Source organism: Balaenoptera acutorostrata, chromosome 10 (assembly GCF_949987535.1).
Source record: "Balaenoptera acutorostrata chromosome 10, mBalAcu1.1, whole genome shotgun sequence".
Taxonomy (NCBI): domain Eukaryota; kingdom Metazoa; phylum Chordata; class Mammalia; order Artiodactyla; family Balaenopteridae; genus Balaenoptera; species Balaenoptera acutorostrata.
The window spans coordinates 4202496-4215559 of NC_080073.1; the positions used below are offsets into that span (position 1 = coordinate 4202496).

At 39.4% G+C, this 13064-nt stretch overlaps 1 protein-coding gene across 4 annotated transcripts in view; it reads left to right on the top strand.

Moving 5' to 3' along the window:
* NR2C2 (nuclear receptor subfamily 2 group C member 2) overlaps positions 1-13064 on the top strand; it is an 89945-nt gene that overhangs the window by 745 nt on the left and 76136 nt on the right. The gene's annotated exons all lie outside the window — the stretch shown is intronic.

Sequence of the window (13064 nt, forward strand, 5' to 3'; positions counted from 1 at the left end):
CCCTCGCTCCCCGGTTTCTCTACCCTCCGCTTCCCGCCCGCAGTTGGCGACCGCCGCGGCCCAACCGCCGTTTTTTCCTGAAGGGGAGGGTGGAGGAAAGGGAGGAAGGCGGGTGCGGGGCGCGAGCTTGTGAGCGACAGCTGGGCGGGCCAGTTGGCGCCCAGATAGGAGGGCCGGGGACCCCCGGGGCGCCGCCCCCCGAGGCTTTGCTGACTGGTTCTGTCGGCAGGGGGCGGTCCCCGCGCGTCGCGGGAGCCCTGGCGGGGTGGGAGCAGAAGCCGGGGCGCGACGTGGGGTCGGGGCGCCGGGGGCGGGGCGGGGGCGCGGCCGGGTGAGCGTGGGGCGCGCGGCTATGGTCCGGGCGCGTCCTCCGCGTGGAACGCGTCCAGAATGAGTGCTGTGGAACAATAGTAATAAAGGTGATGAAGCATCCTGAACCCAGGGCGCTGGCTCGTGGGAAGGGCTTTTTGGAATCTGGACACCTTAGGGCTCCTGCCCGTATATTCCCCTTGAAGCTCAATTTCATCGACTGTGAAATGGGAGGATGGGCGTTCTTGCCAGGCCGGACCTTCCTTCTCAGATCGTTTGAGGGGCTCAACTCAGAAAATGGAGTCCAGGCTACATTCCGAACCTCAGAGTAATGCAAAAATGGTGTTGTTGTTGAAAATGGAGTGTGGAGCCACCCGGAGTGGAAAGGCTAAGGGTATTGAGGGCTTGAGAGAACAGAGAGGAATCTGGAGTGTTCTCTTATAATTCGTTGATTACATACGTATTTGCTTAGTCTGAGGCACTGGGGATACATCCAGAGAACCAGCTAGACCAGGCCCCTGCCCTCCTATAATTGGGGGTAGGGTGAATAGACAATTAAAGAGGTGATTTCGGAGAGTGGTAAATCCTGTGAAGGAAGTGAAGTGAAACTGGATGATGTGTTGAAGGTCTGACGCAACTGCGATTGAAGGGTCGGGGAAGGCCTCCGTGAGGACGTGATGTTTGAATGGAGGAACCCAAGGAAGGAATAGCGTGAGAGAGAAAACAGCAAGTGCAAAGCCCCAGGAGGGAAGGCGTTTGGTGTGAGTGAGGCTGGAGAACTAGTTCGTTGTCCCGTCCATTATTCTCCTCTATCTCCAGGCTGAGGTCTGTGAAATATGACAAAGGTAGTGGAGAATAAATCTCTAATATTCAACGAGAGAGTCAAGGAAAATATAGCCATGAAATGAATAGCTGTTGAATACATGACTTGGTGGAAAGCCTCAGAAAATCACTTTACTTCCAGATTCAAATCCTTTGTCATTCCCTCGTGTTCATCCTCAATTCCTCAAATATTTGCTGAGCCCCCGTATTACCCAGGCGCTAGTTGACTAAGACATTGGTGGATGTCAAGTATGTGAATATAGTTCCATACACCTGAGTTCTGTTCTCTCCCTCTTTCCCTAATACATCTGCATACACATACACATACACACACAAAATGTTGTAGGCAGAAGCTAAGTAGTGTTGTGGTTAACAGTGCCAATATTTACTAGCCCTGTGACTTTGAGTAAGTTATTTAACTTTTTTGAGGCTCAGTGTCCTCATCTGGACAGTAAATAGAACCTTCTTTCTAGAATTGAGGATTAAATGAGTTTAATGTAAATAAGGAGCTTAGAAAAGTGACGTATAGTAAATGCTCACAATTGGAGTTATTGTTGTCATGAAGCACTAGCTGTCTGGTAAAGACATTGGACTGGTTAAGTGATGCAAACAATGAGATTTTTAGGCAGTGTGGTGTAGGGGCAAAACACTGCATTGGAATACTGGGGTACTAGTTTTGGCTCTTCTGCTTTCAGCTAGTCACTTGGCATCCAGACCAAAAGTTTATTTAGAAAACAAAGTAGTGTAACTAATACTATTAACAAAAGTGTGGTGTGCTTTACAATTTACAGAATTCTCTTACAGGCATTATAGTGTTAAAGCCCTAGCATTATAGTGTTAAAGCCCTAGCAGGATGTAATGGTAGAGGTCCTTTGCCTGCTCCCTATTTTAAAACCTTTCTAAGACTTTACATCATTTTCTTATCCCTGTATCTCTAGCTCCCTGTGCACGAAACACACTGCCCTGCCTTCAATTTCCTTGAAAGTGTGGTTTACCTGTACCCCAGGCCCTTTCAGATGATGTTCCCTCAGCCTGAAATCCTCATTTGCCCCCTGCCCCCCGCCCCCCATACACCTTAGTCCTGCACATGTTAGCTTAAGCATCACTTCCTCAGGGAATCCCTCTCTGATGCCCAATGCCAGTCTAGATCAGATTCTTTTACTTTACATTGTGTTCTTTTCCTTTTTAACATTTGTCTCATTTCATAGTTACACTCCATAATGTGATTGATTGATTGATACCTGTTCCCCTTACCTTATGAGAGCAGGAATCATTTTGGGCACCATTATATTTCCAGCACTTAGCAGAGTGCCTGGCACTACTTGTTAAGTGAATGAATTGTTTATAATTTATGACATCACTGCTAACTAAGTTGCTGCTCATTGATGGTGCCTTTTTTTCTTTTTTTTTTTTTTTTTTGATGGTGCCTTTTTATGTGGGCTTGTTAGCAATTCAGAAGCAGTGCCAGCAATAAAATAAGTATCTGTTATGGTATTTGGATGAATTCAGGAAGTGGTTCCTCACAGATGTGGCACTGCCTGCAGACTTGAATATGGGTAAGATAACCCAGATAAATCCTTTTTTACACACTTAATGTGTTGATTTATGGGGGGTCTTTTTGAGACAAGAAATAGATAATTTAATAATTAGTTGTATTACAAGGTAAATTACATGAAAGTTAATCAGTTCGCATGGAGCTCATTAATAAACAGCCAAATATAATCATGCCATTTACTTTAACTGAAGAATCAAAGCACCAGTGTGATTTTCTTGAAATAAAAAATGCTGGTCTTATTCTATCACAGGGGATCAAAGAACAGAGAAGAAGACTTAATGGGTTTGCAGAGAATTGGGAGTTCAGCCTCTGTAGCCATTAATTTAAAATAGTTATCTTTCCAAAGATAAATTGATTCATGCAATGGAATTATTGAAAATCACTTTGTAATTGCCTTACCAAGTTTAAAAGCACATCTTGCCAGGTGTATATCAAGCTTCTGCTTAAAAGTGTGGTAAATAGAAAATTTTTGTTGACTTATGTAATACAGATTTTACAAATAAAATGTTCTGGTATTTTTTTTTTTTTTTCCACACCCACACACTGTATTTTATTTTTACAAGAGATAGATAGACTGACACCAAGCATTGTACATGGATGACCACAACAAAAGCAACCATGATTGCAATTACCAAACATGAAACACACTTATACTATGTCATAACATTGACATTCAGTCCAGTAATCCTCCACTGTAACAGCTCCTTTACTTTGCAGTGAAAATTGATTTGTATATTCTTTTCCTCTGAGTCCTTGTGGGATTTTTTTTTTTTTTTAATTCAGACAGAAAGTCACAAAAATTATACTCATCCTCATCAGTTCACTCAGTCCCATGTAATTAATTTCTTTTTTTTCATCTTGATCTTTTGTTAGCACTTTTATGAGTTCATCAGTTTTTCATTAGAGTTCTGAAAATGCTTATTCATTCAGTTCAGCAGTACAGTCAGTTACCAGAAACCTGTACTTGTCAGAGTCTTTTCCATGAATTTCTTGAAGATGAAACTCTTTTATAGGAACATATTTGCAAAATCATCAGAGTACACCCAGAACTGTCTGTAAATGACAAAAGACTTAAAAATGACCATGGTTAAAGATTTGATGAAAGTTCATAATAATGCAGTTGACAAGAAAATTAGTTATTTCTGAGATATACATTTTAAAGTAATAACTAGGATTATTACTTATAACATTATACCAGAACATATAAGATTTTTAGACGTTTCCTGTAATGTCTGAAACATTTATATTAACATATTTCCATACATATTTCCATACAAATACAAATATAAGATTTTTAGAAATTTCATGTAATGTCTGAAACATTTATATTAACATATTTCCATACATATTTCCATACAAATACAAATATAAGATTTTTAGAAATTTCATGTAATGTCTGAAACATTTATATTAACATATTTCCATACATATTTCCATACAAATACAAATATAAGATTTTTAGAAATTTCATGTAATGTCTGAAACATTTATATTAACATATTTCCATACATATTTCCATACAAATACAAATATAAGATTTTTAGAAATTTCATGTACTGTCTGAAACATTTATATTAACATATTTCCATACATATTTCCATACAAATACAAATATAAGATTTTTAGAAATTTCATGTAATGTCTGAAACATTTATATTAACATATTTCCATACAAATAACCCAATGAAAGTTTAGTATTAGTTGTTTTGTTTGTTTTTTTATACTGCAGGTTCTTATTAGGCATCAGTTTTATACACATCCGTGTATACATGTCAATCCCAATCGCCCAATTCAGCACATCACCATCCCCACCTCATCGCAGTTTTCCCCCCTTGGTGTCCATATGTCCATTCTCTACATCTGTGTCTCAACTTCTGCCCTGCAAACTGGCTCATCTGTACCATTTTTCTACGTTCCACATACATGCATTAACATACGATATTTGTTTTTCTCTTTCTGACTTACTTCACTCTGTATGACAGTCTCTAGATCCATCCACTTCTCAACAAATGACTCAATTTCGTTCCTTTTTATGGCTGAATAATATTCCATCGTATATATGTACCACAACTTCTTTATCCATTCGTCTGTTGATGGGCATTTAGGTTGCTTCCATGACCTGGCTATTGTAAATAGTGCTGCAATGAACATTCGGGTGCACGTGTCTTTTTGAATTACGGTTTTCTCTGGGTATATGCCCAGTAGTGGGATTGCTGGGTCATATGGTAATTCTATTTTTAGTTTTTTAAGGAACCTCCATATTGTTCTCCATAGTGGCTGTATCAATTTACATTCCCACCAACAGTGCAAGAGGGTTCCCTTTTCTCCACACCCTCTCCAGCATTTGTTGTTTGTAGATTTTCTGATGATGCCCATTCTAACAGGAGTGAGGTGATACCTCATTGTAGTTTTGATTTGCATTTCTCTAATAATTAGTGATGTTGAGCATCTTTTCATGTGCTTCGTGGCCGTCTGTATGTCTTCTTTGGAGAAATGTCTATTTAGGTCTTCTGCCCATTTTTGGATTGGGGTGTTTGTTTCTTTGATATTGAGCTGAATGAGCTGTTTATATATTTTGGAGATTAATCCTTTGTCCGTTGATTCATTTGCAAATATTTTCTCCCATTCTGAGGGTTGTCTTTTCGTCTTGTTTATGGTTTCCTTTGCTGTGCAAAAGCTTTGAAGTTTCATTAGGTCCCACTTGTTTATTTTTGTTTTTATTTCCATTACTCTAGGAGGTGGATCGAAAAAGATCTTGCTGTGATTGATGTCAAAGAGTGTTCTTCCTATGTTTTCCTCTAAGAGTTTTATAGTGTCCAGTCTTATATTTAGGTCTCTAATCCATTTTGAGTTTATTTTTGTGTATGGTGTTAGGGAGTATTCTAATTTCATTCTTTTACATGTGGCTGTCCAGTTTTCCCAGCACCACTTATTGAAGAGACTGTCTTTTCTCCATTGTATATCTTTGCCTCCTTTGTCATAGATTAGTTGACCATAGGTGCGTGGGTTAATCTCTGGGCTTTCTATCTTGTTCCATTGATCTATGTTTCTGTTTTTGTGCCAGTACCATATTGTCTTGATTACTGTAGCTTTGTAGTATAGTCTGAAGTCGGGGAGTCTGATTCCTCCTGCTCCATTTTTTTGCCTCAAGACTGCTTTGGCTATTCGGGGTCTTTTGTGCCTCCATACAAATTTTAAGATGATTTGTTCTAGCTCCGTAAAAAATGCCATTGGTAATTTGATAGGGATTGCATTGAATCTGTAGATTGCTTTGGGTAGTATACTCATTTTCACAATGTTGATTCTTCCAATCCAAGAACATGGTATATCTCTCCATCTGTTGGTATCATCTTTAATTTCTTTCATCAGTGTCTTATAGTTTTCTGCATACAGGTCTTTTGTCTCCCTAGGTAGGTTTATTCCTAGGTATTTTATTCTTTTTGTTGCAATGGTAAATGGGAGTGTTTCCATAATTTCTCTTTCAGATTTTTCATCATTAGTGTATAGGAATGCAAGAGATTTCTGTGCATTAATTTTGTAACCTGCAACTTTACCATATTCATTAATTAGCTCTAGCAGTTTTCTGGTGGCAGTTTTAGGATTCTCTATGTATAGTATCATGTCATCCGCAAACAGTGACAGTTTTACTTCTTCTTTTCCAATTTGTATTCCTTTTATTTCTTTTTCTTCTCTGATTGCCGTGGCTAGGACTTCCAGAACTATGTTGAATAATAGTGGTGAGAGTGGACATCCTTGTCTCGTTCCTGATCTTAGAGGAAATGCTTTCAGTTTTTCACCATTGAGAATGATGTTTGCTGTGGGTTTGTCATATATGGCCTTTATTATGTTGAGGTAGGTTCCCTCTATGCCCACTTTCTGGAGAGTTTTTATCAGAAATGGGTGTTGAATTTTGTCAAAAGCTTTTTCTGCATCTATTGAGATGATCATATGGTTTTTATTCTTCAATTTGTTAATATGGTGTATCACATTGATTGATTTGCGTATATTGAAGAATCCTTGCATCCCTGGGATAAATCCCACTTGATCGTGGTGTATGATCCTTTTAATGTGTTGTTGGATTCTGTTTGCTAGTATTTTGTTGAGGATTTTTGCATCTATATTCATCAGTGATATTGGTCTGTAATTTTCTTTTTTTGTAGTGTCTTTGTCTGGTTTTGGTATCAGGGTGATGGTGGCCTCATAGAATGAGTTTGGGAGTGTTCCTTCTTCTGCAATTTTTTGGAAGAGTTTGAGAAGGATGGGTGTTAGCTCTTCTCTAAATGTTTGATAGAATTCACCTGTGAAGCCATCTGGTCCTGGACTTTTGTTTGTTGGAAGATTTTTAATCACAGTTTCAATTTCATTACTTGTGCTTGGTCTGTTGATATTTTCTGTTTCTTCCTGGTTCAGTCTTGGAAGGTTATACCTTTCTAAGAATTTGTCCATTTCTTCCAGGTTGTCCATTTTATTGGCATAAAGTTGCTTGTAGTAGTCTCTTAGGATGTTTTGTATTTCTGCGGTGTCTGTTGTAACTTCTCCTTTTTCATTTCTGATTTTATTGATTTGAGTCCTCTCCCTCTTTTTCTTGATGAGTCTGGCTAATGGCTTATCAATTTTGTTTATCTTCTCAAAGAACCAACTTTTAGTTTTATTGATCTTTGCTATTGTTTTCTTTGTTTCTATTTCATTTATTTCTGCTCTGATCTTTATGATTTCTTTCCTTCTGCTAACTTTGGGTTTTGTTTGTTCTTCTTTCTCTAGTTTCTTTAGGTGTAAAGTTAGATTGTTTACTTGAGATTTTTCTTGTTTCTTTAGGTAGGCTTGTATAGCTATAAACTTCCCTCTTAGAACCGCTTTTGCTGCATCCCATAGGTTTTGGGTCGTCGTGTTTTCATTGTCATTTGTCTCTAGGTATTTTTTTATTTCCTGTTTGATTTCTTCAGTGATCTCTTGGTTATTTAGTAACGTATTGTTTAGCCTCCATGTGTTTGTCTTTTTTACGTTTTTTTCCCTGTAATTCATTTCTAATCTCATAGCGTTGTGGTCAGAAAAGATGCTTGATATGATTTCAATTTTCTTAAATTTCCTGAGGCTTGATTTGTGACCCAAGATGTGATCTATCCTGGAGAATGTTCCGTGTGCACTTGAGAAGAACGTGTAATCTGCCGTTTTTGGATGGAATGTCCTATATATATCAATTAAATCTATCTGGTCTATTGTGTCATTTAAAGCTTCTGTTTCCTTATTTATTTTCATTTTGGATGATCTGTCCATTGGTGTAAGTGAGGTGTTAAAGTCCCCCACTATTATTGTGTTACTGTCGATTTCCTCTTTTATAGCTGTTAGCAGTTGCCTTATGTATTGAGGTGCTCCTATGTTGGGTGCATATATATTTATAATTGTTATATCTTCTTCTTGGATTGATCCCTGGATCATTATGTAGTGTCCTTCCTTGTCTCTTGTAACATTCTTTATTTTAAAGTCTATTTTATCTGATATGAGTATAGCTACTCCAGCTTTCTTTTGATTTCCATTTGCATGGAATATCTTTTTCCATCCCCTCACTTTCAGTCTGTATGTGTCCCTAGGTCTGAAGTGGGTCTCTTGTAGACAGCATATATATGGGTCTTGTTTTTGTATCCATTCAGCCAGTCTATGTCTTTTGGTTGGGGCATTTAATCCATTCACGTTTAAGGTAATTATCGATATGTATGTTCCTATGACCATTTTCTTAATTCTTTTGGGTTTGTTTTTGTAGGTCCTTTTCTTCTCTTGTGTTTCCCACTTAGAGAAGTTTCTTTAGCATTTGTTGTAGAGCTGGTTTGGTGGTGCTGAATTCTCTTAGCTTTTGCTTGTCTGTAAAGCTTTTGATTTCTCCATCAAATCTAAATGAGATCCTTGCTGGGTAGAGTAATCTTGGTTGTAGGTTCTTCCCTTTCATCACTTTAAGTATTTCATGCCACTCCCTTCTGGCTTGCAGAGTTTCTGCTGAGAAATCAGCTGTTAACCTTATGGGGGTTCCCTTGTATGTTATTTGTCGTTTTTCCCTTGCTGCTTTCAATAATTTTTCTTTGTCTTTAATTTTTGCCACTTTGATTACTATGTGTCTCGGCGTGTTTCTCCTTGGGTTTATTCTGTATGGGACTCTCTGCGCTTCCTGGACTTGGGTGGCTATTTCCTTTCCCATGTTAGGGAAGTTTTCGATTATAATCTCTTCAAATATTTTCTCTGGTCCTTTCTCTCTCTCTTCTCCTTCTGGGACCCCTATAATGCGAATGTTGTTGCGTTTAATGTTGTCCCAGAGGTCTCTTAGGCTGTCTTCATTTCTTTTTATTCTTTTTTCTTTAGTCTGTTCCGCAGCAGTGAATTCCACCATTCTGTCTTCCAGGTCACTTATCCGTTCTTCTGCCTCAGTTATTCTGCTATTGATTCCTTCTAGTGTAGTTTTCATTTCAGTTATTGTATTGGTCATCTCTGTTTGTTTGTTCTTTAATTCTTCTAGGTCTTTGTTAATCATTTCTTGCATCTTCTCAATCTTTGCCTCCATTCTTATTCCGAGGTCCTGGATCATCTTCACTATCATTATTCTGAATTCTTTTTCTGGAAGGTTGCCTATCTCCACTTCATTTAGTTGTTTTTCTGGGGTTTTTTCTTGTTCCTTCATCTGGTACATAGCCCTCTGCCTTTTCATCTTCTCTGTCTTTCTGTAACTGTGGTTTTTGGTCCACAGGCTGCAGGATTGTAGTTTTTCTTGCTTCTGTTGTCTGCCCTCTGGTGGTTGAGGCTATCTAAGAGGCTTGATGGGAGGCTCTGGTGGTGGGTAGAGCTGACTCTGTTCTGGTATTTTTAAAACAACAGTCACCCTTTTATTTATTTATTTTTGGATGTTTATTTTCTATCCTGTTCAAGGATTTTTTGGTATCACTTGTTCAATCCAACACTTTTGATTCCTTGAACTACCTAATTCAGGGTAACCAAAGAACTGATAGTTTAATGAAAAAGCTAAGTATATATATATATATTTATATATATATATTTATATATATGCGTATATTATCTTATACCATTAAATTACTTATTTATTGCTTTCAACAGTTGTATTTACGGTGACCTTGAAGTTTTGTTTTCATGAATATGCCTTTACAGAAAGAAGAAAAACCCTATGTGTAATAACGTCACTTCATGAGGACTTCTGGGAAGTTTTAGCATCTGTCTCCAAGGAGTCAAGTGACAGTGCATCGCCTGTCTCTGGAACCTTGAGTGGGTAGCCTCTCTGAGGCTTATACATTCCCCAATTGTAAAATGGGGAGGTGGGGAGCCAACACTGAGACTTGGGTCAGAAACAGGGACCACTTGTTATCCAGATGGCATAGAGAGCAAGGCAGGTGAGCCTGTGTGGATCAGCCCACCTTCAGCGTTGGCCCTGAACACTGGCCTCATGTGTCTAGCTGCCTGACTGTCTCCACATATTAAGGGCTTTCATTTGGGATTTTTATCCTCAAGTCTGCTTACCTATGTGCCATATGCTCCTTTAGTCCCAAAGCACCTCCTAGAGCAGATACTAGTCCCCCTTAATCAATACTGCATAGGGGGAATTTGGGAAGGAATCCGTCTTAAGGCTCATCAAGTCTAGCCTCACACCTGTTGCAAAACTCACCTGTCAGAGGTTAGTTTATCTCTTTTCACTTTATTGCTGGTTATGAGGAGCTTAGATGTAGACTTTTTCCCTCCATGTATGATTATCATCTTTAACCTAATCTGTCACACATTGTAAAAGATACGCTCTTACCTGTTGGAGTTTCACTTGCCTCAACCTAATAGGCCTGAGGGCTGAGATTCTCTTTGTGACTCTGTCCCATCCTGCCATTCCTTCCCCATATCCCTTGTCACGCACTGCTGCTACTTCCCATCCTTTCTTCAGGTGCCCTGAATGCTAGAGCTTTAAGCAGCAGGGGCTCTGTACAAAAAAGCAAGACTCCCTGGGAACAGTCAACTAGCATAGCTCACAGTGATGGTGGGGGGAGTGGATAGAAGACATTAAAGTCCAGATCAGGGCATTGGCATAGGGCACTGTTAGGGGGACAGAAAGAGCAGATTCATACCCCAGCATCTGGGAGTCTTGGAGCAGAGGGACGGGAAGGGAATTGTTAAGGATGGGAAAGGAATAGGCTAGCTCAGATGCTCAGCTATCTTTCTGATTACCCCTGGACTCCAGGTAGCCTATAATCATGAAAGCCAGCCTCAGGGACAGAGTGTGATACCTCTTCCACTCTAATAAGAGGCCTGAAGTCCATAATAGGAGGTGAAACCTTTCATTCCAAAATTATCAACAGTAACCCTGATGATTCTAATCCTTGGAAGTGTTAACATGTTGATAGGGGGGAATTTCTGCCAACGATAGAAGAGCATATCATTCTCTCTTTGGATTAGTGGAAGGTATGGGAGAAGGTGTTGGGGCCTGGAAAATGATGTGAATGCTATTCAAAGAGTGGGGAGAGAAATGAGAGGCTGGCAGGGCCAGACACAAACTTGAAGGCTTTATGGTTTTACTGGGAGCCACCTTACTTACCTTTGTTGTTCATGTTTGAATAGAAGCTATGCCAAAAAAAAAAGAAAAGTTTCTTACCTGGCTGCCCACACATGCACCTCCAATAAAAACTCCAATAACTGCCTACCTCTATGTGGCAGGCAGGTCTCCACTGAGAAAGATAGACAGCTGAGATTGGATGGCTCTTAAGTTAAACAATGCCAGCAGGCTTCAGGTTGCATTTCCCCTGGTGGTATTTATTGTACAGTGAATCTGATTAAGTATTATTTGTACTGCCCTCATTTTCTTTCCACTCCTCCATTGCTTCTGCAATAATGCTTCCTTCTACTAGGTTGATTAGGTGAATAAACCTGGAATTACTGAAAAATCACCTTTTACCAAGATTGAAAGCACATATCTCAAAGTGCATGTCAGCCTTTGGCTGAAAAGACGTAATTAGAATATGTTTGATGACATAATTAATACAGTACAGATTTTTTAAAAGAAATTTTAAATTTATAACATACGTCTCTTTTCTGAAATGGTAAAAGACAGTCAATTTTTTAAAGTAGGAAAATTTTCAAGTGAAGAAAAGGTAGCATTACATCAAAAGGCATGTACAGATCTTCCTTGACTTATGATGGGGTTATTTGTAAGTTTAAAATATATGTCGAGGGGACTTCCCTGGTGGCGCAGCGGTTAGGAGTCCACCTGCCAATGCAGGGGATATGGGTTTGAGCCCTGGTCTGGGAGGATCCCACATGCTGTGGAGCAGCTGGGCCCGTGCACCACAACTACTGAGCCTGCTCTCTGGAGCCCACAAGCCACAACTGCTGAAGCCCGCGTGCCACAGCTACTGAATCTCGTGCACCTGGAGCCTGTGCTCCGCAACAAGAGAAGCCACCGCAAGGACAAGCCTACGTACCGCAACGAAGAGTAGCCCCCACTCGCCACAACTAGAGAAAGCCCACGCGCAGCAACAAGACCCAACGCAGCCATTCATTCATTAATTAATTAATTAAAAAGAAAATTTATTCGAAAATGCATTTGATACACCTAACCTACCAAACGTCGTAACTCAGCCTTGTCTACCTTAAACATGCTCAGAACACTTAACATTAGCCTGCAGTTGGGCAAAATCATCTAACAGAAAGTCTGTCTTATAATTAAGTATTGAATATCTCCAGTAATTTATATTGAAGGTGAAAAACAGAACAGTTGTAAGTGTAGCAGTTGTTTGATCATGTGGCTGACTGGGAACTGTAGTTGGCACTGCGCAGCATCATGAGAGAGGATCGTAACTTTATACTGCTGGCCCGGGAAGAGATCAAAATTCAAAAATCAAAGTACAATTTCTACTGAATGCATATCACTTTCACACCATGATAAAGTTGAAAAATCGTTAAGTCAAGCCACCCTAAGTCAGGGACCGTCGGTACAGGAGTGTTCATAGGAACACCAGTCATAAGAGCTCCAGACTAGAAACAATCTAAATGTTCATCAGCTATAGAATGGATAAGTAAATTGTGGCATAGTCATATGTTGGAATACTATACAGGGATGAAAATGCACTAACTACTCGTGGTTAATGAGGAAAAGAAGCCAGACACACAAAAAATATATTAACATATAGCTCAAAAACAAGCAAAACAAATCCATGATAGTGAAAGTCGGGAGAGAAGGGAAGTAAGGGACTCTGAGGGGGTACAAGGGAGCCTTTTAAGGTGCTAGTAATGTTCTATTTTCTGATGTGAGTGGCATTCGCATGTTTCTGTTCTCTGAATGAAAATTCATTGAGCTGTTTCATTTATGATTTGTGCACTTTTGTATTTGCATGTTATACTTCAGTAA